This window comes from Camellia sinensis, chromosome 1, assembly GCF_055761805.1.
Source record: "Camellia sinensis isolate YWXY chromosome 1, ASM5576180v1, whole genome shotgun sequence".
Lineage (NCBI taxonomy): Eukaryota > Viridiplantae > Streptophyta > Magnoliopsida > Ericales > Theaceae > Camellia > Camellia sinensis.
In genome coordinates, this window is record NC_138961.1 from 149,436,077 (window position 1) to 149,442,100 (window position 6,024).

Here is a 6,024-nt window from a genome sequence, read left to right on the forward strand (position 1 = left end):
TGCGTGGACACCATACGAGATGCCAGGGGTGGATCCATTTGTGGCCCAGCACCGCTTAAACGTTGATCCAAAACGTAAGCTAATCATTCAGAAAAAGCCGGCGGTTAGCCGCAGAGCACGCTTCGGCCGTTGTTGAAGAAGTTGACCGATTACTGGAGGCCGGGACAATTAGCGAAGTAACCTATCCTACATGGTTGTCCAATACCATGGTTGTAAAGAAGAAGAATGGATCTTGGTATGTTTGTGTAGACTTCATGGATTTAAACAAAACTTGTCCCAAGGACTGTTTTCCTCTCCCTAATGGTACATCATCAATGCATGAGCTTCTTGGACGCCTGCAGAGGCTATCATCAAATTGCCATGCATATGGAGGATCAAGAAAAATTGCATTCCTCACCCCGAGAGGAACCTATTGCTATAAGGTCATGCCTTTCGGGCTGAAGAATGCGGGGGCAACTTACTAGAGATTGGTTACTGCCATGTTCAAGGAACAGCTCGGCCGCATCATGGAAGTATACATCGATGACATGGTGGTCAAATCCAAGGAAAAACACACCCACTTAGCCGATTTGGCAGATACATTCGGCATTCTTCGAAGGTACATAATGAAATTGAACGCCTCAAAGTGTGTATTCAGCATCGGATCCAGAAAATTCCCCGGCTACATTGTAAACCACCGTGGAATAGAGGCCAACCCAAGGCAGATCATAGCAATTCTAGAACTTGTCTCTCCTCGATCAATTAAAGAGGCTTACAAGCTAGGGCTGAGCAAAGAATCCGTAAAATCCGCAATCCGATCCGGTCCAGTCCAATCCGATAGGTTTGGATTGGTTTTTTGAATCCGTGGTTTGGTTCCGGATTGAAAATTTCAAAATCCGTAGGCCACGGATCGGTTCCGGATTGAACCCCACGGTTCCGGATTGGAACCGATCCGGACCATCTAGAAATAATCTATATTTTTATACTATATACCTTCCCACACCATATAATTTCTTATTTGATATAAAAACTAAAATGTAACCTAACCTAATCCAGCAGCCTCACTCATTCACGCCTCTTTCAGGTCTCTATATCGATGGTGTGTCTCTCTCTTCGTTTTCCCATCTCTCACTGAGTTCTCTCTCACACTCTCATCCATCTCAGATCAGATCGGTGTGCTGCTGCTCGTCTCTCTCTGTCGGTGAGCTCTCTCTTTCTCTCTCTCTCGATGTTCTCATCTCTCATCTCTCTCTCTCTCTCTCTCTCTTGGATCGGTGACTATTTTTGTTCCTTTGTTCTCAGATCATCCATCTCAGAATAGATCAATAGCTATAGCTGTTGTCTCTCTCTTTCGGTGAGCTCCTCTCTCTCTCTCTCTATCTCTCTCTCTAACACTCTAAAATGGGTTTAATCTCTAACACTCTGAAATGGGTTCCCAGATCATCCATCTCAGATTAGATCGATTGTTCATGTCAATGGATTCGGTAAATGTAAGTAAGAGTTTTTTTTTTTTTTTTTTTTTCCTGATTTCATCTCTGTTTTGTGTTGTTTGTTTTATTTTTAAATGTAGGTAAAAAAAATTAATCCAGAGTGTATTTTTTTCTTTGATTTCTGTATGTAAATAAAAGTACCTATGTTTTTTCTTTGATTTCTCCCATCTTTGATCAGTCTGATTTTATTTCATGTAGATATTTTCTCTGTTTTTCCATGTTTTATTAATGAGAGGGAAAAGATTATAGAACATGGGTCCATTCTTACAATGGTAAATATTAATCTTTAGGAGCTTTATAATAGTGATGCAGCTTTATCAAGATGGTAAATTTTTTTTTCTTATGTTGGTTGCTGCTATTATTGTTTTTTTGTAATCAATCTCAAACTAGTATTAATTGAAAAATCTATTTTTTTCCCCTCTTTTGTTTTTGTGTGGTGTCTGAGGAAAATGAGGAAAGGAAGAAAAAATAGTAACATTGTATCTTTTTGTTAGTGTTGTTTGTTCTGCATTTTATTGAATTGTTACCGACATTAGCCGTTGTAGTAGGATTGATTGGCTGAAGGCTTATGTTTTCTTTGAAGATCCATTAGTCCAAAGGGGTTATTAACAGAATGGCAAGCTTACATGTTTTATTTAATAGGCTACCATCATTTCTTATATGAGTAGAGTTGCTTGAACCCCAAATGTTACTTTTTCCACCCTTTGGGACCCACATGTTTCCGAGTTTTTTTTTTTGGGGTGCATCTGGTGAATTTTAATCATGTTTATGTATGTGAAAGAAATCAAACTGTTACTGCAATTATCTTGATTCTCATTGTATCTAGCATTAGCAATATCTGGACTCTTGGACTGTTTGATATTATTGTCGTCTTGATTGGCTCAAGTGAACTTGACAGAGTTTTATCTCAACTACTTGGGTTTGTCTTGATGGCTATCTTTTATAATTCCTTTCCAGGCTGGAAGTAGAACTATTGATTTATGGCTTATGCATTGTATAAGGTTTGAAATTCAGATGAGCCATATGCCTATGAAACATGAATGCACCCTACAGTTAATGATAGTTGTAGATATCTTGTCAAGGCTTGAGGTTCTGTCAAGCTTGTTTACAGGCTGCCATTGGAATGGATGTTGTTTAATTATATTGTTTACAGGTTTTCAGCAGCTATGTTGCTATTGAAATGGAAATGTAATGTCTATATTTTTTTTGTTATTTAATTATTTAAATCCGTGGTCCTAAACCGATCCAATCCGTGTTTCAACGGATTGGTTTGGATTGGTTCCACAATTTAAACGGATTGGATTGGTTTCAATTTTTCAGGAACCGTAGATAACGGATTGGTCCTGATTTTCTCTCAATCCGAACCAATCCGGTCCATGCTCACCCCTATTACAAGCTGATGGGAATGGCCGCTGAGCTCAATAGGTTTATCAACCGTTCCACAGATCGTTGCTGACAATTCTTTCACACACTTTGGCAAGGTAAAGCTTTCGAATGGACCCCCGAGTGCCAGGCCACTTTGGACGGCTTGAAAACTTATCTCCAATCAGTACCACTCCTGGAATCCCCATCGGCAAGTGACCCGCTCATTTTGTATCTGGCGGTATCTGACCTGGCAATCAGCGCTGTACTTTTAAGGGAGGAGCTCGAGGAGCAACGACGGGTTTACTATGTAAGCAAAACAAATGGCCAACGTCGAGACACGCTATCTATCAATGGAAAAGCTCATCATTGCTCTCGTTATGGCTGTAAGAAAACTGATGCATTGCTTTTAGGGGCATACAATAGGTGTACTAACGGACTATCCCCTCCAGTTGACGCTCCGTAGCGCGGAAGCATCAGGGCGCATTTCGAAATGGGCTTTGGAACTTGGCTAGTATGATATCCAATTTTTGCCTAGAACTACCATCAAGGGGCAAGTGCTCACCGACTTTGTAGCCAAATTCACGGGATGCCTTGCCGACTTCAAGTTCGAGCAAGTGCAACCTAAACCCAATTGGAGAATATAAGTTGGAAACATTTGGCAGTTGTACTGTGATGGATCATCCAACCAACGTGGCAGTGGGGCAGGCATAGTAATCATGACCCCCGAAAGGGCAATAATCGAGCAGGCGGTTAAACTGGGCTTTGATGCATCAAATAATGAGGCCGAATACGAAGCATTGCCTACCGGTCTTCGAAACGCACTTCACCTCGGTGTGCGGCGGTTACTTGTTTTCTATGACTCGAAACTAGTCATTAACTAGTTGAAAGGGGAGTATGTAGCTAAAAATGACCGCATGGCAACCTACATGACAACGACAAATTCTTTGCTCGTGAAATTCGACCACCACGAATTGAATCAAATAACCCGGGATCAAAACACGCATGTGGATTCCCTTGCTTGCGTAGCCTCTGCCATCAATTCAGAAATCAAACGGACAATCGAAGTAGGATTCATCCCTGAGCCGAGCATTACCTCTTCTGAACCAGTTCAGATTAATATCATTGAGCCAGGACCAAGTTGAATGGACCCTATGGGGATGTGGTTTGGACATACTCTTTTGATCCACTGGGACGCTCGAGATCCTCAGCTAACAACCTGAAAAGGAATAAACACTCCGTTCGGGGGTACCGGAATTAGCACTCCGATGGTTAAGTCAGTGTATACTCTTTTAGTTACTTGTATCTTAAGTTAAGCGTAATAATTCTCACATACCTTTCCTTGACTGATGTTCTCCTATTTATATGTTCTTCTTTTGGGCCTTATGTTTTTTGGGCCCACCTTTGGTCCATTGCACGTTTATTTATTCGGCCTTTGTTCGGTTAGTTAAAATGCCGATTATAATATTCGACTTTAGGGTCGACCAACTAGATCAGAGCCGAATATATTCTCCTTCCTGGGCCGTCTTCATCCAGATACTCGGCCTTATTGAACGTCGTTATTCGGCTCCCACAATTGCCCCCCAAACATCCTATTAACTTCGGTTATTCGGCATGTATGGTTTCATATGGCATATTTACTCGAGTTTGAGAATCTTGAGGGATGGCCCCTAAACTTATCTCAACGTGTGTTAGAGCACACGTTTTCTAAGCACTATTACATATTCCCGCCTCTTCGTATGCTCTCTTTATTTATTATGATTTGAAACTTTGTTGTCTCTTCGAGTGCATGCTTTTTGAGTATTCGAACCTCCTGGACTGTCAGTTGATATACCTACTCTATCTTGCGTCCTCTACAACTTTCCTCTGTCTCTCATTTTCTCCTCTGCTTCTTGTCAGTTCTCTTTCCTTTTCTTCTTGAATCCTATTTCCTTGCTTATTTTCAGTTTAGTGTACTCCTTAGACTTGCTAGGATGGCTAAGCATTTAAAAGACCTCCTTTCTGCGGATCGTGTTACTGGGTTTCGATGCCATTTTTTTTATCCTTGATGACGTCCATTTATCCCTCGTGACAGACAACACTCTTGATATGGAGAGGGCTGATAAAAGTACAATCATCTTTCCTCTTCTGTCAATTGCAAAGGGTGGGGTCCGTTTTCCCTACACCCATTTCTTAGGGTCGTCCTTCGCCATTGGGGTTTGATCCCTTCCCAACCTAATGTAAACTTTTTTCGAATCGTAATGGGGATCATAGAGTTAAACCGGCGCCTTAGGATCAACCTTGGCATTCCCGCTATTCAGTACTGTTATGCTTTGGCCAAATCCTCCGGTCGACAAGGGCGCTATTTTCTCAGGGCCAAGGACACTGATCATCACTTGGTAACTATGCTTTCTAGCTCTGGTAAGCGGGTTGATGATGTAATGGTCATTGTCTGAGGTAACTAGGAATTCGGTGAGGGCGAAGACCGCATGGACCCTATACCTAGACGGAGAGGCGAACCAGGTTGTCCTGTAGCTTCTTTCGCTTATCTAATCTTCGTTTACTCGGCTTTCTCTCTAAGTAATCTTTTTATTTGTGTAGGCAACCATTTGAAGAAAGTTCTGGTTTTAGTTGACGACGTGGTTCTTGCGGAGATCAAAATCACGCTCCAGTTTTTTGGCCGTTCCAATATCCAGAAGCAGGGGAGAGCCGCCCATATACTCCTGAGGTACGAGCCAAGTTATACAACATTCTCAGTCGCGGAAAACATCCTGATTCCACGTGGCGAACAAGATCTCACGACTCTCATCTTCCCTCGCTTCAAAAGCCTTAGGCAGATCGGTTTCGAAGTTTTTGATTCAGACCAAGCCGAAGAGCCAGTAGCCGAGGAGATCGCTGAACAGCCGAGCCAGTCTGCTTTAGAAGCTGAAGTCGATGAGGCTCTTAACTCGGCGTTCGAAGCAGCAGGCCTTAATCAGGACGACCCTCCCTCCACTTCAGGTCGGGGGAAAGTTTCTTTTGAAGATATATATTTTGGTTTGAGAGATCTCCCTGGCTCCTATCCGGAGGACATGGCTGGGGAAATGCTCTCGCAAATGGCACGAAGGAAAAACGCCGAACGGATGGCCACCCGGCAAAAAGCTGAGAACATCCGTTCTGAACCTCCAATTGAATCTCTTGAGCCTATTATTATAAAAGAAATGGCCAAATCGAG

The 6,024-nt window shown here is 42.3% G+C and overlaps 1 long non-coding RNA gene across 1 annotated transcript; it reads left to right on the top strand.

Annotated features, from left to right (window-relative positions):
• The first annotated feature begins 765 nt into the window (after window positions 1-765).
• On the top strand, window positions 766-2,859 carry LOC145790043 (uncharacterized). The gene is made up of 4 exons (XR_014328675.1): window positions 766-1,180; window positions 1,296-1,333; window positions 1,419-1,469; window positions 2,790-2,859. It is a non-coding gene; the product is annotated as an uncharacterized LOC145790043 (long non-coding RNA).
• Window positions 2,860-6,024: the final 3,165 nt, after the last annotated feature.